Source organism: Dreissena polymorpha, chromosome 9 (genome assembly GCF_020536995.1).
Source record: "Dreissena polymorpha isolate Duluth1 chromosome 9, UMN_Dpol_1.0, whole genome shotgun sequence".
NCBI classification, from domain to species: domain Eukaryota; kingdom Metazoa; phylum Mollusca; class Bivalvia; order Myida; family Dreissenidae; genus Dreissena; species Dreissena polymorpha.
In genome coordinates this window covers 44,816,982-44,840,512 of record NC_068363.1, presented here as the reverse complement: position 1 = coordinate 44,840,512, position 23,531 = coordinate 44,816,982, and positions in this window count along the sequence as shown.

Sequence of the window (23,531 nt, the reverse complement as noted above, 5' to 3'; positions counted from 1 at the left end):
AGTGCTTATGTTGGTACACACCCCAATGTGACGGACAACTTCGCGAACTGTTGGTAGCGCCAACGGAACCGCATCATCGACGCCTTCAGTCTCATCGCTGCCTCCTTCAGTGCTTTCGTCGGTGCACACCCCAATGTGACGGACAACTTCTTGAACAGTCGGCAGCTTGATGTTACTAGTGGAGACTCGGTAACAGCACGCACTGTTCCAGCGGTCTTCCGATGTAACGCCATAACCGGAAGCCCTTTTCCGACGGTCAACCGCGGTAACACCACAACAAGACGCTTTCTCCCGGCTGTCTTCCGCGATGACGCCAGCCGGATCTGCATGTCCGGCGGTCGGGGTGGCCCTATCTCCAGAATGGACCGCCACCCGCTGAACGCGAAACGTACCGACGCAACTAGAACCCCCATGGTCCCGCTCAGTGCTTTTATCGGTGACCATCTGTGGATCCCGGACGACTTCTGAAGCTGTCGGCAACGCAAACGGAACTGCGTCATGCACGTGGTCGGTATGCTGTAGGCTTCCCCCCTCGAGGCTCCAAACCTGCCCATCAAAAATAATAGTGGCCTCTGCCATATTGATGATGGCCCTGCCCGGATTCATCAAAATATCGAAACCAAGTATCAAAGCGACATCTGTCGGGGCTACATACAAATGCTGCTGATACCAGTAGTTACCAATCTTTAACTTAACTGGGCCTACGACAAAACCCTGCATGGAGGCATCCCTTCCTGTCATCAACAGCTTGACATCACGCTGCTTGGGAGGTGGCTGCTTCATGGCCTTATAGACCCGTTCTGAGATGAGGCTGACCTCCGCTGCCGAATCAATCACTGCATCAACCATTACGTCACCAACCTGAACCTTCAAACAAAACTGCGCAGCTGAACCCAACTGGTTGACGCGACCTACTTCCGGTCTACTCTGCTGCTCAGCCGCCTCGGCAACTGACAGCGGTATCGACTCATTGTTGGCCACGAAACGGCGCCCACACGACAACCACACCGGAAATGCTCCAAATCACCAAACAAACACGATATGTCCCGCCTCGCCATTACGGGATACTCGCCCCAATTTGATCTATACCTGCCTCGCTTCGATCACTACGGTACCCGTTGATTTGCCGGTTCCCAGCGCTCCCATGGTAAGCATTTGGGCCAGATCCCCTTTCGTAGGCATGTTGGTTCCGATGCTCACGTGGACCGCCGCCACCCGTGCCCTCGGGACACCTAACCTGGCGTTGCTTGTTGAACCCCCGGTTTTGGGTGCCGTCTTCATTGGAACCTTCAGCTACATACTCGCCATACAATCCCTCTTCTTCATCGGAACAGAACACCTGAACCGGTTGTCTGACGCGGAAATCATCGTCCTGTCTCCCACTAGAGTCCGATAATCGCCCCACAGAACCCAGCAGCCGATCGACCACCTGGGTATATTTGTCGACCGCCGACCCACTTACCGTATCTGGAGAGGGTGCTCTTCTCACCTCATGAACACACCTCGACTCTTCTCGCTCACTCTCTTGGCTATCCCTCGAAGCCGCGGCGCTAGACGACTGAACATGGCTATATCCTCATCACGTTCATCGCATCTCCCATCGATGTGAGTAACTGCAGGCTTACATGCTTGCCGGCCTCCATGTCAAGCAAACCGTGACAAAACTTCGTCACTGCCTGCTCAGTGGCGTACGCATAGGGCAGATCAAGAAATGCCGTTGTTGCCAGCGTCAGCACCCGATCGGACCATTCGTCCAGGGACTCGCCTAATTCTTGTTGGACATCCTGGAAACGACCCTGCGCGATGGCTAGGAGCTCCCTGGCACCAAAACGCTCCTGAAGCCGCCGCATAAGCTCGGCGTAAGGTAACGTCTCTCTCCCTTCGGTCAGTAACGCATAGAAGTCGACCGCCTTTCCTGTTAAACACCAACCAAGGCAATCGGCGCATTCCGCATCAGACCAATCTTGCACCCTTGCGTAGCGCTCAAACTTCCTTTTAAACAACAACCGATTGCTACATCCATCAAATAGCAGGTTCTTTTGCAGCTTGGTCAAAACATCCCGATCCCGCTGGGTCGGGGGGTTAATTGGGACTGGAGGGCTTGTCTGAACGGGGACACTGCTGGGTAGGGCAAGGTTACCTGCAACGGGTGGATTGTTGGGTGACGGTTTATTACCTACTGTATGTAAATTGCTGACTACTGTGTGATTACCTACGACCGGTATGGTGCTTTGCACGGGAAAGCTATTCACAACAGGTGGATTGCTTGCCATGGAAAAACCGCTCACTACAGGTGGGTTGATTGGCACGGAGAAGCCACTCACGACAGGTGGGTTTCTAAATTGCGCCGGCACGTCGTAACCTGCCAGGGCCTATGCGCTGAAGGGGCCTTGGAGGAGGCCTCTGAAGTAACCGAGCGACAAAGGCTACTTCGCCTAGGTCGCTTGATTGCCCTACCTGCCCTCATCTGGGGCAAACCTAACGACTGGGGCGGGGCGGGGACGCTTGATGCAACATCAGACGGTATTGGCATGCCTGTTACCACCACAGGATCTGGCTGAAACAACAGACGCTTGGGGAACAAAAGCTTTGCAAACCGGGGAAGGAAATCGCTCCATATCCCCGGGAACTCCTCCCATCGAGTTATTTCCGCTTCTAAATCTGATATCTGAGAGGCTAGCTCTGCCGTCATCTGGTTCTGGTTTAGGTATGGCGTGCTTTCAAACATTGGCTCTGGGGCCCTGGACCTACTTGGATGTTCTTCTTCCGTTTCACTGGCCTGGGACGCCGCTGCAAGCATTAGATTTTCTGCAAAATCCAGCTGGTCTAACTCCCTCTCACTTTGGGGCCGCCCAATTAGTACCTCCAAGGTGTCCAGGTCTAGGTTACCTGACCCTTGTCTAAGTTGGACAATGACCCTGCCAATTTGGGCCCTATTCCGGAGATCAACATCAACGTTTGTGGGGGGGGGTCGAAATTTACCCGTACAAGACCCGGACACATATTTCGGCTACTCATTTCTAATGCAGCACAGTACTTAACAAAATTGAAGAAACACAGCACGCACAATAAAAAATACGTCTATTTATTTATTTCAAAATTTAATGCAACAATGAAATATTAACAGCAATAAAACAATTATTTCACCATATCCATTACACCAATCCAAAACAAAACATTACCCAACCCGCGTTGCTCTAGCTACGCCACAGACGGACCACGTGGTCACCTTGCAACACGTCTAAAAATAGACGGCTGGTGAGTAACACATGTCTAGCATAGACCACTTTACGGAACAATAGGATTGGAAAAATATACAAACTAAATACGATTCGTGGTTCAATTTAAACACAGGATGCCGACTTTTGCAAAGAATAAGCCTAACCGTTAAAACACGACTGCACTAATCCCACTTCTGACAACATTGTGGTGTTTATTTCGGTTAGCTCTTCGTGGGGTTTGCCTGCAATTACAGCAACATACAAACAACGACACTTGACTATTACACTCACATGAGCATCGAATGTAAACCTTGTCAGGATGGCATACGTCGTCCTCGGCAGTACTTTCTTGGAGGGAAACGCTCGTCCGCTAACGTCGTCGGCTGCACACCACCGATCCTCCTGGGAATACATACCCCACGCACTGGCTAAACCTCCAGGGCAAGACACTAAGTCACAGGCTAATACTAACGTCCTAGGCTTACACTAATATATCCTTCTGGAAATACATACCTCAGGGCATCTATCTTCCTGGCAATACTTACCTCAGGGAACACGTCTGCACACGTCCGCGGACCGGGTAGCAAGAGAGCATGGTCATCCCAGCAGGCATCCGCGTCCATCCGATTGGCTCCACATCATGCAGCATGGTTCCGTCACATGAACATCGTAAGCCGGGTACCAACTCTGCATGGTAGCGTGTCACCAGATGTCACCGGCACTACAGTTTTAACATTATTACCTCCCTTTGTTTTCCATTATCTAAACCATAGCGGTTAAAAGATATATGTTAAATTATGTTCGATTTGTTACCGCAACACATTTGTGGAATATTTGAATCAATTTTTGTTTGATATACACAATTTTAAAATTTTGCGTTTTGCTATTAAGGGGCAGGGTATATATATTTTTGACCAAATTTCGAGTTCCGAAAGGCCACAAACAGTCAAATCCATTTCATCAAAACAGAAAGTGACACAAGAAAGCCTTTTTGTGTCAGTGTCAAAACATAGGCAACATACATTGAAAATAAAACCAAAGACATGGCTGGCTTCTTTACTTGTGAAACTATGGCCCTTGATCTGTCCCCTCACCCACCTCATGTTTAATGAGAAATTTGACCCATTTCATGGCATGCACAGTACATTAAAACATAATGCAATCCTAGTTTTGGCTACATTACTTATTAATTTCATCCCTTCGCTGTGTTTATTTACCTAGAAAAGTGTCTCCCATACGTTTAGATTTTTCACAATTTACCTTCAAAGTTCTGATCCTTTTCTACAGCGTGATATATTGACTTCCGCCAAAAGTGAAAACCTCCTTTTTGAAGATTCAAAACTTCCTTGCTTGGGAGCTGTCAATAGATTCAATGTTTTTTTCCAAATATTTGAGACATTCTTTGTAAAAACTAACACAAGAAATACATCTTATAAATACCTAATTGATTTTTAAAGACCATAGGTTACCCCTACCCTAAGATATGTAATTTTCATGACCCTCCCTTTCACCGATATAGGTCATATAACCCCAAACCGGAACTCCTGATTGACGGGTTACATGCAGTCAACTTGATACTTAGCACACATTGTTCAGTGCATGCTGCCTAGGATTTGTAAAATACATTGCAAATGGTATGTTTTGGTAACAAATTGAATGTATATTTGTAAACAATAAGAAAAAAAGCCATCATTGTTGTGCTCCACTTCTTCTGTTGATGGTTCCCGGCTTTGAAAGTATGTCATACTATTTGAGCCCAAAATGGCCGCCTTCACAGCTGTCAAAACCGGTCTGCCTATTCTAAGCTGACTATTTTGAGTTAAAACGTATAGAATTTAATGACATGCATTTTTTTAAAAAGATTATGCATTTATCTTTCCAATGATGTATGATGATATAGGGACTATGCGCTTGATCATGGTTCAAATTGATATCGAACTTCAACTATTTTATATGTAATATAGAAGGAAATTAATTGCGCATGCTTAACCTTTAAGCACATCCGGAATTATTTATCGTCTGCAAAAAAGACAAAATGGAGGCTTATAAGCAGGCAATTTTGGAAAAAATCTATGGAAGATGCCATTTGGACCCAGTTAAAGAGTGTATTATGTGGGATGGGTGCCCCAGTGTACATAGGGGGGGGGGGTTACATATTGGAAAATCAAAGCAAAATGTCCACCCGAGCACCCATCCACGACCCACTATGTACATCGCATAGTTTTTCAGTTCCACTTTTGCATTAATTTGGATCCCTATCAGCATTTATCTCATTTTTGTAATAAAACCTTGTGTTGCAGTCCCTATCATTTAGTTTTAGAACCGGTTTCGGTCAATAATGCTCGCAAAGTTTGCGCCCGAATCGGCAGATGCACAGGGCATGTTGACCACCCTGCCTGCCTTGTCTAAAAGTTAGCCATTTTCTTTCTTTGCAAACTAAACTAATCATATTTAACACCATTGTTTTTTGTAATAATACAAAATTTGCCTTCAATAGTTTTTTTTTGCTATTTATTGATGAATAAAAACACAAGGCAGAAAATGACAACATAAGTAACTCGTCGGCATGTTAAATAATATGTCGGATGCAATAATTACTTAAATATGTGGCCGACGTATTAAATTATACGTAATTGTGGTCTCGTAACTGTCCGACACCTCTCATACCATGTACAGTGTCAGTGAGACCGTTATTGTAATGCAAACGTTCATGTAAATGGTAACGGCGCTGTCGTGCCGCATACCTAGTAATTGTGCGTTTTTGGATAACATCCTTATTTGGCGTAATTGATATGGCTTCGGTCTTCCGTATTTGACGTTTAACCGAAGAACCTTTTGTAAGAGTTGCCCCCAGTGATTTGGTTTTTATCAGCACTGATACTGCATACCCATTGTAAAGGTTATGAACCTGGCCATGAATCCTGCCCGCAAAGTTCCTTGGGTTAATGATCATTTTCGGGTTTACAGTTTTGTAGGATCGATTCACGGCCTCACACTTTTGCGTAGATGTCAATAATTTTGTTTTATCAAGGGCTGTGGGAGAAAGCATGATGTCCACACATTTTATAAGCGACCCCTTGTCATTCTCTGTCATTCTTAGTTTTATGGCATATAGTTTTTGGCCTGTCTATAGTTACCGCAGCGAACTAAGCTAGATGCTTTGCAGGGCTCACTACAATCCCGCCAAAGCAAGCAACAATTGCATCGGCTACCTTTGGCATACATTGTTTTATTTTGTTTATGTCACCGTTATAAGATTTGTGGGCCATTTTCAACTTTGCTACACACCGCTGTTTAATTGACAGAGCAAATCGATTCCTTTGGTTTGCGTTTGGCAACCCTTTGAACATATTTGAACTAAAGTTGGCTGCGTACACAGCACGCTTCAGTGAATATCCCAAGTGCCTTATGTCTTTAAAGTGTAGAAGTGTATGTTTACTTGCTTTGCTCACCCCTGCATGACTCATGGAGTCACCGTCACCAGAATAACCAGTAACTTGAACCTCATTTGATATGTTACGGGCCACACTTTCAGACCATCTACCTTCGTCGCCTATTGGATCTGACTCGCACACGTTTGCCGAGCAATGACCACTATGATTAGGACAAACAACATTGTTCCCCTTGTTTCGAAATCTAGCTCCGATCGTGCAAAGTTTATTAGCAATGTGTACCCCTATTATTTTCTTGTCTTTAGTGTTATTTTCACAAAATGTGTTTGTCGCAATGGACCCCGTCTGAAATGGGGTTGAATCGGAATTGAAAATAGGGTTATTGTAGCAAGAGTCACCCTCCACATTTACAGTTTGGGCATTGGGCACGCCTACCCAGACCTTTTTTTATTCTCAACCTCCTCATACAGATTGTGATAATCGCACATGCATGAACACTTTGTACATTTTAGCAGCTCACGCCAACCTAGACCCCACTTAATTGAGTAAGCGGCATCAAAATTCAGATCCCCCTCACAGTTCGGTTTATCTTGTCTATGTTCTTTGAATGAAGAATAAAAAAGAGCCTGGACCTTAGCCTGAACCATCAACTTATTGGTACACAAATCTGGATAAAGTGACTCGTCACCACAGCCACTATACTCGTCAACTACATTAGACGCATTCGGTCGGGGTCGCAACGCTGACACCGTAGTGTCCGTACCATCAGTATCTTTAAAGGTTAGTACATTGTTACTGGTGTGTACTCTTCTATCAAAGGATTTCTTTTCGAACCTGACAAACTCATTGTCAGCAACAGTAGGAAAAGCTACAGTTTGACCCTTTTTTGGACTCACACACCCCTTTTTGAACCAAGCTTTTCGTAAGTGAGCTCGTCGCTTAGATAGCCCCATAGTTACTGACTATATTACTTAATTAAACAACCTACACAGTTTACTATGTGAGAAAAATATACTGTACTTACACTAAATAATCCTATATTGGATCAAAATGCATATAAACACCTTCTATTTTCACAGATTGCACTGCAGAGAGTACCTGAGACAGTCTGGGGAGTACTGATCACTGGCCAAGAAGGATTTCACAGCTGCCCTGGAGGCCCTAGTGTCACATCAGACTGTGTATTAACACCCGGTATTGACATTTTATAGTCAGATTTGTGTCTGTATGTGCCAGAAGTGAATGTCTGTTAATGTATATGCCAAAAAAGACTTTTCTGGGGACAAATAATGACATCTGAAATGCTAATAAAATCTTCTAATCACCCCCAAAAATGCTGAAAAAAAATGCTCGAAAGAGCCTAAAGTACCATTTTGTTCAATTTAGAATACCGCTGAAGAGTGTTGTTAACTCTGTTCTTATATATGTTACCTTCTATGCCTTAAGAAACTCAAAGCCATGCTTATTTTTGGATTAAAACTATGTTTTCAACATGTACCCAAACAGTTTTTTCTGTTCTTAATTTCCAACTCAAAATGCATTTGCATGTGTTATAATGACAAAGCCTTAATGTTTGTGTTTTTCTTTTATTCATTACGACGCCCCGGAGAGCCAAGGTAAAAGACTGAAAGTATACAAATAACACTAATAAGTCCACCATACAAAATTCATACATGATCAATGATTATAATATAAATATCATACATGTATGCCTAATAAACAAATCAGAATGTGAAATGCCGTAATCTATTAATCCTTAAACTCAGAAAAACATGTGTCCTAGCTGAATTTAGATAAACTGAACGAACCTAATTTCCCGGACGGACCTGAAAGAACCTAATTTCCCGGAGGTACGGTACTGTATGCATGCATAGACGAACCATGAACACAGGCAAAATATATGCCTTGGCCTAAGACCTATAAACAGCAATAATGTACTGTCCTATTCATAAACAGCAAAAATGTACTGTCCTATTCATTATATAATAGCATAGTGTCTGAATAACAGATAGATTTACACACACAAGGAATAATCACTCTCTTAAACAAATAGTAAAATTTAACGTGACGTCACAACCATTAGAACACGACAAAAAATAACCTTACACAGAAAAAACAGGATTGTGACTTTCATAATGCAAAGTAATCATATAATAACATCATATAAAACACAAACTTACACTGTGGGGGCATAAAGAGGACCTATTTTGGGTGAAAATCACTTTGCATTGTGCAAAATGCCGCCTTAACGTATATGACTTTCCAGTGGTGAACATTTTTCTAAGGGGAACAACTTCTACAACGCGAAAAGCTAAAACCCGGTATAGACAGTACCAAACCCGTACTAAACCGTACATATCTGCGCCCTCCGCACCTAGCTCTAGCCCAACTTCATAAATAACAAAAGGATAACAGACCAATCCCCGTCTGATTTTGCATAGCAAAATCACTTCATCAAATTAAATTCTAAAATAATCATTATTAATGACATTACATATCAAGTTTTTAAGAACACTTTGCATCAACCATTAAAGTTACAAAAAATATCAGTACAAGACTTCACATGAACCGTAATAATAAAAAAAATACAACAACAAAAACTATTGACAAAGATTAACATGAATCTTAAAACACAAATTAGAACAAAATGCATGACAGCATTACAAGAACCTTAAATAATGCTACACAACAGATCAGTCTTCAAATGCCACATAACAAAAGCATCTTGATTCAACCACTTCTACTGAACCTTAAATCAGCATGATTAAAAAAATACTTAAGATTACTATTGTAATATAACTTGTTAAGTACAGAATTTATAAGTACTAAATGTTTTCAATCAACTATTTACAATAAATAAAATTACATAGTAATATTGCTTGAAACATAGATGATTGTTACTAATGTTCAATGAATACATTAATTCAAGTACTTGTATATGAAACGTGGGTCTGTATCAGGTGAGAGTATCTACAGATATATTGAATCAACTGGAGAATGATAAATTAATAGTCAGTGCTATGCTATATACAAAAACTATCATTCAAGCTTATGATGCACCAGTAAATTGGTTGACACAATTTCAGTTCAATTTTCAGTTATTCGGTGTACAGTAATTATTGCGACAACAACTGCACTATGTTTGATATTGGTCGCATATAACATACAGATGTGTCATCCTTCACAACTCTGACAGATACTTTACGAACGAAGCCACCGGAACTTGGAAAAACACTATCGACAACACCAACAAGCCACTGAATACGAGGCAAGTCGTCATCAACTAACAGGACTACATTCTCCAATGTTCACATTGGTACGGTCATTTTGCCATTTTGGTCTTGTGTGTAAGTTCTGCAAATATTGGCTTTTCCAGCGTTGGGACCTATACATGTCTTAAACACTCAAATCTTGACGCGGTACTATATCAGAGTTCTCTGTGTGTTTCAATAACATGTTTTGTGATAGAACTGAGGGTGAACTTGTGTCATCAGAAACGGCAGTAATTGGTCTTGAATTGATAATACACATGACTTCTGTCTAGAGAGTACAAAGCACTTCGTGAGTCAGTCCCTTCGTATCACAAAGTAACGATTCAAGAATTCGTCTAGCGAGACCGATCATACGTTCCCACGCTCCATTCATGTGCGAAGATTGAGGAGTACTAAAATTCCATACACAGCTATTTTTGTCTAGAAAGCTGTGTAGATCTTCTACATAAATTTGATTCATGCCTAATTCAGCTGTTCCACCTACAAAGTTTGTTCCACGATCTGAAAAGAATTCCTTCACTAGACATCGAACAGAGATAAATCTTCTCATGGCGTTGATAAAGCAAGAAGCAGCCATGTCCTCAACAACCTCGATGTGAACCGCTCTAGTGTAAAGACAAGAGAACAGTTTCGCCCGGCGCTTAGAGTTGCTTGCTCCACCGCGAGTTTTACGTGAAACTACAGACCAGGGGCCAAAGGTGTCAACCCCGACATAAGTGATCGGATCACTCTCTGTTACTCGGCATGTTGGAAGGTCGGCCATCTTCTGGGTTTCAACTGGTCTTCAAAGTCTGCGGCAGCGAACACAATCATGGATAACTCTATTGATGAGTCGTTTTCAACTAGTTATCCAGTAACCGACCGAACGTATGGCTCCTTCGGTGAGATGACGACCTTGGTGTGCAACCTTTTCATGATAATGTCTAATCAATAAAGACGCTATGTGAGAGTTTCCAGGAATTATCAGTGGAGTTTTCTCACCTAGCACAAGATTGCTATTTCTCTTAATTTGTTTACCCTCTTTGAGACATTCAATTTCCTCTGAATACATTTCATGTTGAACTTTCTTCAGTATTTGCCATTCAGATTCAGTTTTGTATTCAACTCTACTTTTCTCAGTTTGTTTGTCTGTAACTAATGATGCTGCTTTCTGTTTCAACAATGCTAAAGCAGAAACTAACCTATCCCATGATGAAAACTTAACAAATCGATCGGTACCGAGACTTGCCTTACCAACTCGTACCTTCTTATTTTCAACGATAGGACGTACTTCACAATCTTGTTCAGGTTCCACTAATTGAAAATTTAAGTCAATGTCAGTGTCAGAAAGTTCAGGTCCTTTCAACAATTTGCACTCTTGCATTTTGTCAGATTTCACTGGTCTTGTTCCATGATCAGCCGGATTCTTATCGGTAGTTACATGGTTCCATTGGTCGCGAGATGACAACTTAAGAATCTTATCCACTCGATTAGCCACTTAAACATAGAATCTACGAGAAGTGTTGTTAATATAACCCAGAACCATTTGACTATCTGTGTAGAAGAATGTGTCTTTCTGGGATATATTCAAGACCTTTTGAATAGAAGCAGCAAGTTCAGTTGCAACCACTGCTGCATATAGCTCTAGTCTGGGTATCGTGTTGCCATGGCTTGGGGCCAGCGTAGATTTTCCCTGTACAAAACCCATTTCTGACTTTCTTTCAGAATCTAGAGTACGAACATATGCTACAGCTGAAATTGCTTCCTTTGAAGCGTCGGAAAACACGTGCAGTTCCCGTTTTGCAGCTTTATCAAAAGACATACTTGTGAACATACGTGGTACCTCCAAGTCGTCAAGAGCTTTTAGAGAATCTTGCCAGTCGGTCCACTCCTTGAGTAACCTTTCAGGAAGTTGATCATCCCAATCGAGTATCTGATTTTGCACAGCCTGTTTCATGATGATTCGCCCACCTAACACGACTGGCGCAACAAAGCCCAACGGATCAAACAGTCCCTTTATGGTTGACAAAAGTCCTCTCTTCGTGAAAGGTTTTCGCTCTAAATTAACCTTATATGTGAACTTGTATTTGACAACATCCCAACTCATACCTAAGCTTTACTGAATGAATGGTGTCTCACCATTAAAGTCTATTTCAGTAATGTCCTTCGCAAGATCAGTCTGCGAAAACGAACTCAAAACTCTAGGACTAGTCGATACTATTTTATGAAGGCGAATGGAACCACCAGCTTGTAATCTGTTTCGAGTTTCTTTGATAAGATCAACTAGCTCATTTTCATCAGTTTTCGACACCAGTCCATCATCGACATAAAAATTCTGCCTTACGTATCTACATACTTCATCACATTCTTCTCCTTTCATGTCATGACTGCAGACTGATTTTCGCATTCCATACGTTGCTACTGCTGGTGAGGGTGAATTCCCAAAAACGTGAACACGCATTCGGTACTCAACCAATGGTTTAGAGATATCATTTTCATGGAACCATATGAAACGCAGAAAGTCTCTGTGTTCTTCATGCACTTCGAAATTAAAAAACATCTGCTCGACGTCTGCCATCGCCGCATATTTTTCTATTCGAAAGTTTGTAAGGACTCCGGCAAGATTGTTTGTTAGATCAGAACCTGTCAAAAGAACATCATTAAGACTGGTTCCTTGATATTTCGCTGCTGAATCAAAGACGACTCTAATTTTGTCGGGCTTTTTCGGGTGGAATACACCAAAATATAGGGAGATACCAGACTTCATCACTCTGGGCAACGGATGGCGCTAACTCTGCGTGGTTGTTTTTAAACATCTTCCCCATAAATTCAACAAACTGTTCACATTTTGCAGGATTATTCTTCAACTGTTTGACCAATGTTTCTGTCCGATGCTTTGCTTGCCCAAAATTTGACGGGAGTCTAGGTCTTTGTTCCTTCAATGGCAACGGAGCAGACAAATGACCATTAGACATTTTCTTCATGCTGTTGTCCATAACTTTGACAAGCTGTTTGTCCTCTTGTGACATGCCTACAATGTCATCATCGGGTGTGCGTGTAAAGACATCAGTTTCTTTAACGTTAATGACGTTCTCACATGGCTGTAGTATAGTACTCCTGCCGTTGAACAACACACTGATCTTATTCACGTTTACTGTGTTTGACTGATGAACCTTTCTCGCCAATGATAGACCAACCTTATCTAAGTTGCTGTGCATAAGGTTCACTGTTATTTCCTACTTTTTGGTCTAAAACGTGGTGTGTCTCAGACATATCACGACCTATTAGGAGTAGAATTTCAGCTTCCGGACAAAACTCCGGCACCAATTGGGCAATGCCTTTCAGATGTGGATATAATCTCGCGATATTTGGTATTGCTATCTCACCTTTATTGTCTGGAATGTCATTACATTCAAGAACTGCGGGACACTTCAAAACACATGTATTATCATGAGACTCAATGACAAGACAAGACATACGCCTCCCTACTGTCTCCACACTTCCAGCACATGTGGAAAGCGTTTAGTTTTCTTTTACACAAGTAGAACTATTGCTTAAAAGATCAAAGATTTAACTTTTGCCTAATGTCCTGTTACTTTGGTCATCGATGACCGCATAACATTGAATAGCCTTGTGTCTCTCGCCTTCTGGATATACACTTACTAACATTGTTTTTGCGCAAGATTTGCCGCCAATAACACTTCCACATATTTCCGTGCATCTGGGACTGACTTGGTTCTTAGGTTCCCCGCCGTGCTCACTGGACCTCGGTGTTTCCCCGCCTTGGTTTATTAATGTTTCAGTATCAATATGAAATGCAGTACAATGACTAGATTTGTTGCACCTTTCACACTTAACTGGGACTTTACACTCACTCGCTAAATGTTTATATGTCATGCACTTAAAACACAAACCTTGCTTCTTTACAATTTCCCTCTTTTCTTGAATGGATTTCTGTAAAAATGATTTACAGTCTTTAAGTTCGTGCCTAGAATTTTGTCCGTGTATGACACAATGTGGTTCCGTACTGTTCTTAGTTTTGCAATTGTCAGAATGTGCATTTGTCTTTCTACTATACACACCTGTTCTTGATCCTGACCTACCAGACTTCTCAATTGCTTTTGTCGTATCCGGTTTACCTAGTGCATGTAAGTTAAAACTAGGGTCATTCTGACGAACTGCCATCTTTCTCACAAAGTCCACGAAAACTTGGAAAGGTGGATACATGACATTGTTCTTTATTTTATAGTTCTGCAGTGATAAACCCATTTATTCTGAACAAACGATGGTAGTTTACAGAATATAGAATTAACACCTAGGGAAGAATCATAAAATGACATTGATCCACTGTATTTGGAATTACTCTTCACACTATTAATTCATTGAATTTAGTGACTCTTGAAAGGAGGAGATCTTTCTTCACCATGTAGTAAGCAAAGTTCGCAGTTGTTTGAGGGACAAATTCTGGAGCACTTGGCCTTAAGTGAAATGTGTCTTGCTGTATCTTAGATTGGGAATCTGGCCTGGCCGGGAGTTTATTCAGATAGTCATTGACTATTTCACTTTTTCTTTTCTTAGAGATGGATAAAATAGACTTCACCGCTTCACTTTTAACACTACAATAGTAAAATTTAACGTGACATCACAACCATTAGAACACGACAAAAAATAACCTTACACAGAAAATACAGGATTGTGACTTTCATAATGCAAAGTAATCATATAATAACATCATATAAAACACAAACTTACACTGTGGGGGCATAAAGAGGACCTATTTTGGGTGAAAATCACTTTGCATTGTGCAAAATGCCGCCTAAACGTATATGACTTTCCAGTGGTGACCATTTATCTTAGGGGAACAACTTCTACAACGAGAAAAGCTAAAAACCGGTATAGACCGTACCAAACCCGTACTAAACCGTACATATCTGCGCCCTCCGCACGTAGCTCTAGCCCAACTTTATAAATAACAAAAGTGTAACAGCACATGTGTTATGTCCAATGCCTTGTTTTTCCAATAAATCTTCACTTGAGCTTGACAGTACTTTATATTCTTTCTGAAAATACATCATACTTATTAAAACATATGGTTTTATTGAAATCAGAAAGGATTGGGTTCCTTAAAGGTCACATAACCCCAAACAGGAACTCCTGATTGAAGGGTTCATGCAGTCAACTTGATACTTAGCACACATTGTTCAGTGCATGCTGCCTAGGATTTGTAAAATACATTGCAAATGGTATGTTTTGGTATCCAATTGAAGGTATATTTGTAAGCAATTAAACAAAATGCCATTATTGTGCTCTTCTTCTTCTGTTGATGGTTCCCGGCCTTGAAAGTAGGTCATACTATTTGAGCCCAAAATGGCCGCCTCCACAGCTGTCAAAACCGGTGTGCCTATTCTAACGTGAATATTTTGAGTTACAACGTATAGAATTTAATGACATGCATTTTGTTCAAAAGATTATGCATTTATCTTTTCAATGATGTATGTAACGTTACCCATCTGTCTGGAGATTATTCCATTGAATATCACTTCTTGATCTAACACATACTGGTTATTTTGTAGTAAAAACATAGTTTAATAGTATACTTAAAGGTTAGTTTTCAGCATGTTATGTGGTCCTGATAGATTTATTCAGTGAAGTTTTCCGAAGATTAGTTTTCATAATCTGCAAATACATCGCTATCCCCCTTTCATTATATGCCTACATTCATTAGTTCCCAATTTTCTGTTCAATTGATACTGCGTCGATAATTCCATCGTTAATCTCTCTTTGCTCAAGCGCATACTGGCTAGTTTTAAAAGAAAAACGTCTTTTTATACTTTATAAATAAGTTTACTTTCTGTGTATAATATAGTTTTGATCGTATAAGATGATTAAATCATAAACGAATGGTTGGTGAATGCTTATATAAAATTATATATATATCTTTATTTATTTTATTATTTATTTATTTAATTATTTATTTATTTATTTATTTTTATTTTTATTTTATTTATTTATTTATTTATTTATTTATTTATTTATTTATTTATACATTCAACTGTTTCTGTTTGGATATCACAATAAAATGGTGATATCAAAATTGAAACAGTATTTTCATAAGCGTAGGAGGCAACTGCACATTTGTCCATGCTCTTAAAGCAATTGTAAGTTTTTTTCAATAACGTGCTTTGCCATATTCCTTTTCAAATAATTCGAACTGAAAAATAGTCATGCGGCTACGACATTTATATTGGTCCGCTCACAAACTATTGGATCTCGCAGTGTCCTTAAATAGTGTATTTACTTGACATTGAGGTCAATGACAACCCGTGTAAGTGCTTGGACTGATTTTCAGCGGGGATTTTTTGTTGAAGAGACAGCAGTCGGAAGAGACATTATTGGGCATCAGCGTACGATATCCTATCATTTTACAAAAAATTTTCTTTGGTAGGACACAAGACGACACGTCACGAAACATTGCAAAAAAAAAATCGGGCTTTGACCGAGAATAAGTTGTTCCTCGTTCCTTATTCCTTATTCAATAAACAGGGATATAATACATTGGATTTGAGGCAATAAGGAGAGATTTAAATAAATGATGATTTAAAATTAGGCTTTTAAATAACTGTACATGTTCCAAACTGTACCACATAACTATGAACATTGTTGTAAATGGATAAATATTTTTTAATGGAACTTTTACATTACAGACAATTCTAGTAATATTATATACATGCACATTCTTTTGTTAATATAAATATATTCTAATAAATATAGTATAGAATGTGATTAATATGTACAAATAAAACAACCATTTCCCTTGTATGTAAGGATCATACCTGGCTGAAGTAAGTATATAGATAGACATGCATACAATATTCACATCAATTACTTCAATAATAATAATAGAAATAATAATAATAAATGGAATAAATAAATAATAAAAGGAAAATTGGACATGACTTTACAAAACTAAACTTCATGTCAAGATTCCGATTGTTCCTTGAGAACTGACTACAAAACCAACAAATTCGGATGTTTCACACTTTTGCGAGTGAAAATTCTAAACCATTCACATTCATTTTCTACAAAAAGCAGAAATAAGTACAGTATACATGTGCTATGTATTAATATGTCATTTTTCTTATACTGTTTTTCCAATATTTCTCACTTATAATACAAATATTTGGATAGAGGTATTTCAAAAGCAAACATCGGGCCTTTAATGTAATGTTTAATCTCAATTGAATTTACGTTAACATGTTCAAATAATCCCACATTTTGATTGTGGCATCTATTTTATTCATGATACTTGTTTTATTTAAGTTCAATTCAGCGGTTATATGGCATTTCTGCGCATATGAAACTGAAAGGCGAGATTGCGAAGTTAATATCGCGATCTTACGTTCTCGACCTGTGCCCAGTCGAGTTAACACAACACAGATATGCAATCTCGCATCGTGATATCGCGACGTTTCGAGAATATGATAGGAAATCGTGACATCACGATGGAATTTGCGAGAATACGATGCGATATCGCGATATTAATATCGCGATATCGTGATATTGCATCTTGTTTTCGCATTTGTGAATATGATTTCTGATAATTATCTCGCTTTCTCGCATCGTTATCTCGTGTCTTCGCATCGTCATTTCTCTCCGTCGTATCTTGTTCTCGCGTTCTCGCCCTTGTGATCTAGAGGTCAATAATTTAACGGGTGGCTCTAACGGAACAACGTACTACGCTTACATACACGCGTTCTATAAAACAGAAGATATATTATAGCTACAGCAACAAACCTTTTGGCCAGACTCATGGTATTAAGTACTTACGAACCCATATCTCGGAAATATTGTGATTCACCATCCAATCACTAATTGAATCTGTATATGTTTTGATGTAGTCTGGATCTGGTATGAAAATACCGACGCACCAGTTCGTTTGAATAGAAACGTTAAGTGCTATTATCGGCTGTTAATAAATAGACATTTATATAAAAATAAATCCACATGTAGTGCCATATAAATCACAATTCAATAAAACTAAATTCTAAATTCGTAATGGTTCATGCTGATAAAGCATCTAATATTTACTGTTCAAACAATAATCGATGAATAATCTCGCACGACATCTTGTATTGAGTAAAATAAAGCACCTCATGAAATCAAATATGAACAGTTAATGGAATGCAATTAATTAAACACTAAAATTTATTGTAATAACTTGAAGATACCATCTCTGTATTCGATTCCCAAACTCCATAAAACACCGTTTAATATATAGTTATTTTGACACTCCAGAAACATTATCAGGAGAAAAATTCGTGTTTACATCCGCAAGACCTTTACTTATGGCAATTTCCCAAAGGCCTTTTCAATACAGGACAAACCAAACAACACCATATTAAACATATATTAATGATAAAAGCTGGGTCACCGCCTTCGAACATTTGATGCAAAGATTTGAGGGTTTAAACTGGTTGATGGCGCTCAAAACCTCATACTTTATGTCGATTGTCTTGCAGATTGAATTAATTGTGCTACTAAACAAATCTCAATTTATCTCACTGCCGGGATTTGTCAACATTATACAAGTAGATTACGCACAATCTAATTACAGAAAAAATGCAATCTATATTGAAAAACACATTTGCAATGAAGAATAGTCTTACTTTAACATAAGGTACAAAACATCATTCTTAACCAATGAAATATTACAAAAGGATTCATTTTGAACGTGTCCTGATATAAGTTCAGCTCATAATTTCCATTTCAACATTTCTGTTAAATTCGATGATAAAATTTTCAAACAAAAATTATAGGGGTTCCAATGAAAAATTATTTTCCCCTTATTCATAGTAGATTTATTTTTTAGTATCGTCCCAAATTAGCCTGTGGAGTCCGTGCAGTATTATCGTGGAAAAAACTTTCCGCTCTTGTGGATTTTTTGCGTGTAAAGGAAGACTCGTTCCAGGTTAGCCTGTGCGGACTGCACACGCGAATCTGGGAATTTACTGTACGCAAATGCATTCAGCCCAGTTTGCCTATAGACCGCCCCAATGATATACTCATTAGAATACTTTACATGTATATTCGAACGAGAAATTACTACGAATGATGTGAAATCTCACTTCAGTCTGGTTTGCAGTATTTTTTTCTGCTCATTCAGGATGATACTTGTTTATTTTTTTCGATGCAGTCTGTATAATTATATGATGATTTGCATGCATCGGGTGCAGATTAAATGCTTTACAATATAAATTTTAACTTTTAACGATTCGATACCAATATGTTTATTTTAATAAATACTATGCGTTTACAAATGATAAGATCATAGTTCGACTAAGTGGTAAAATATCCATCTAATATGGCGATGGTTACATGTGTTATAATAAAGCAATGACAAAGCATCAAAGCAATTATTTGGGAATAACTATCCTTCCAAAAACCTGCATAATAATGATGTTAATATAGTATTGCTCAATGGCATACTTGCAGTGCACGCAATTGATTTTTGCCCTCGTTACTTTCATACTGAACGGTCCTAGAAATGTAAAGCAATAATTATAATAATAATTATAATAATAATAATAATAATAATAATAATAATAATAATAATAATAATACTAATAATAATAATAATATATTAATCATAATAAAAAATAATCATAATAATTATTATTATTCTAAATTTTTTAATTGGAAACACATATCAAACTATTAATTAACAAGACAAACACTGTAAGTATATAATAACATGAACATGCACACATATATGTTCATTCGAACTGAACCTACTTGATGGTTTGTATTTGTTCTTCTTGTTGTGCTATATATTGTTGAAGATTGTCCATTTCTTTCACAAAAGTTTCTTTGTTTTTTACACATCTCTTCAGTAAGTCCTCCGGTGATTTTGCTATCGCCAACAATTCACTAAAATCAATATTTACTACAATATAAGCCGAACAAGGTTTGGTCAAAAGCTGATTTAGGGCACATTTAAGTTCAGGCTAAAATTATACAGTAATAACATGCATAAAACATATAAAAGTACATAGCTTATTGCGCCGTATTTGAGATTAACTATGAATAACGCTCAAACATAATGCCAAGAGGGTTGTTTCTTTTAACAAACTTGATAGAATACGTAGTACTTCTATGTGTATTCGTGTAGCTTTACAATACGAAAACTCACATTTTGCGTTAAATGTGTATTTTTTTATGTTGATTAGTTTCAAATAAACCAAGAATATGAATAAATACCGAGTTTGTGAAGCTTGTAATTCACGCTGCAGCCTTTCTATTTCCACTTTCATTTCTTTTATTTCATTTCTTGTTTGGAATAATTGCAACTAAAGTAGAGTACACGTAAACATTGCGCTAAAATTATCAACAAATACATGAACGTTTATACATGTTAAACAATTGAAAGGCACATAATTAAAACGTGTACCGGTATACAGGATCCTATATCGACATCGGGCCATATGTTCTTTATAATTCAGATTTAAATAGCCGTAATATAAAATGTTTTATGAGCAGCGCGTATCTGTACCATTAACAACGCGCGCATTATATACACAACGCTAAATATGGTATGTTCAAGCTGCAGAGCATTAACGCTCTATGTTGCGCACTGAAATTCCACATACCGGTAGGCTTCCGCCAAACATTCACCGATCTAATATTATAATAAAATGCCATAATTAACTCTATAATAAAAAACACTTGTAGAATCATATAGCCTCATTATGTTATTATTTAAACACTTCCTGTAGGCTTGTTGAATAACAAATATACTTCGGCTGAAGTATGCATCAACTTTTTTTAAGTCTTTAGTTCTGCTGACTATGACAACGAATATAATTATACAACCGAAAAAAACGAAACCTGTTTCCTTTCGAGCATATCAATTTCTGTTTTACATTGTGTACATGTTTATTGTTTCCCCTTGTAATCTGTTCCAGTTCTTTTTGCAAAACCATTCCTTTTCTAACATTTCAATGAACAATGTTTTAAAGACAAGCAAAATGCAATATAATAAATTCATTAACATGAATAAACATGAACATTAGCACGTTCACTGCCGTATCAACTCATTTTCCATTAAAATGTTAAATATTACATTTTTTTCCAATAACATAACTAAGTCACGCGTGGCTAATTACACGCTAATAAAAAAGGTTCACTTTGTGAATATAAATGTTGATCAGCGACTAAATGGACAGTATACCTTTTAATAAAAATTATATTCAAAATACGAGATGTTGGTGACGTTTTGCAGATGGAGGCATTTCTGGATCATATGTTTGTCAATCACATAATACGTTTGCGTATTCTCATGCAATTCTTGTTTTTTTTTTGTTTTATGCAACAGATACAATAAAATAATAGCATACTGCGTAATTTAAGTCAATTCAATCTATACATGGAAAGACGATAATATTTCTTTAATCGCATTTTATGTTTTATTAGGGAAGAAGTTACCGATACTTCCGAACTATCATCAACAGAATGATCTGCATTGTGTACATGTGGTCTCCCCGGGTGTTGGCTGAAACGGTACATCAGAGCTTATTTCGTGGTAAACAGTAAAATGTTATTTGCTTTTATGTTTTGTGTTTACTTTTAAAATGGATATATTTAGCTTGATAACGGCAATCTCGAATTGTTTTTAACGAAACGAGTTGTAAGTTAAGCAACAACATATTTATGCAAAATGGCTGTATCTGTGTGCGTTCGAAAAAAAGGATAGAAAATGCATTTTAGTCCTTTTTTTAAATTGCCGACGGAAGTACATGTGTGAGTCAAGTTCGGTGAGTCTTGGTCGAAAACGTGGTCTTAAAATATAATTTTAAAAAAAGTTTGGACATTTTATGGACTCACTGGAGAGATGGCATAAAATTACTGGCGTTATGCGCTTGTCTGCATGTTACACATTTGATTAATAACTATCGAATTAACTTTGCTCCACTGGATATTTCATAAATTGTTTCGTCTAACACAAATAAAATGCAAAATGGATGGAAAGATCCTTGAATGGTTCCGCAGTAGTAAAAGTCAAAACAAATATGTAAGATGTCAAATGCTGTGTCGCCATTGTCTTTTAATATAAAAGCTCAATAAAAGTGTCAGCAATAAAGGATAATTTAAAACTAGAGCTATTTCAAGATTAATGAATGGATACACCGAGTCATTATCTAATTACTGAAATAAGAATTATTAATACAGAAAAAGACGTAAAAAATAAAGAAATGTCCGCCAGTAAAGCATTCTGAATACAATGAACGACATAAAGTTATAAACTTTTACCTATACTTTAAACACATGAAAATACCGCTCGCCTGCCTTCCCATGATTTTACCAAACTATCCGGTTTTCGCTAATAAAAAAGCAGGAAATGTTGGGTTAAAAAATCTTGTTTATGGCATACCGCGAATGTTCTGCGGAAATTTGAGATTTAAGAGAATCACATTCCTTCAGGTGGTCCCCATATTTCCTGAAACAAGTAAAGCAGAAACAAGTGAAACATATAACAATATATATCCGTTATTTGTTGTTGATAGTAACAGGAAAGAAAAAAGGAGTAAAATCATACGTTTTACGCTACTGGAGGATAACCTATTACACACAGCATACTTGATTATCAGATTTTCATGAAGAACTAAAATTGAAGACAGGAAAAAAGGTTTGCATATGCATTCCCGCATTTTCGGAAGAAAGAAAACGCATTTTATGTGTAAATAATATAACGTTTATCATAAATAAATTTAAAAAATTCTATATTGAAACCTTTGAAAAGTATCGATCATATATAAGACAAAATGAGATGGATGTATTGATAGATGTTCATTAACTATGTTCTTGTCATTTCAATATCATTATCACATGGCTCGTCAACTTTGATATGAGAGACACTAGGTCGCCGTGGTGTAGTGTATGTGTTGTCCGCCTAGCGACCGGGTTCGATCCCCACTGTGAAGGTGTTCTCTAGATCTCCCAAAAATTTACCAAGTACTGGTTTTACCCAGTAAACGAAATCGAAAGTACCCCATCAAGCCTTGGGCTTTCGATGCAATCAGGCTAAAATTTATATATCTAAACGAATTTTTACCTCGTACTCGTGAACTCAATAAGAATAAAGCATATGTTTAAGACGGAAACTAATATATTGATAGTAACGGTATTTAAAATATACATTCATAATAGTCAGTGTCAGGTCTATGTTGAAGAGCTACATGTTAACACTTATTTAAATACAGATTTGTATTCGTTGCTTTACCTGGCTAAGACACGCGTACAGAGAACAGTTTGTGCCCATCAGACGTCGGAACTCATAATCGTTCATCATTTTTGCCTCTTTCGGGATTGATTGAATAACCCCTATTTGTTCTTCAAGCGAACGCCTTTCGTCTGATTTCTAGAAAGCCACGTCAGCAAACATGCCCGTTCGTTCATAGCAAGGCCCTTAACCAAAGAAGATGAAGAGAGACAATCTGACAATTATGCATAAAATTGAAAATATCGAATGAATTATAACAGGACAATACCGGACTATTCGTTTCTAGTAAATCGGACCTTATAGTCTGAAAAATATCAGTATAAGTTATCCTCAAGGGCAATCGTTTATTTTGACATGTTTAATTAAATAATTTGAGAGTTGATAATTAATT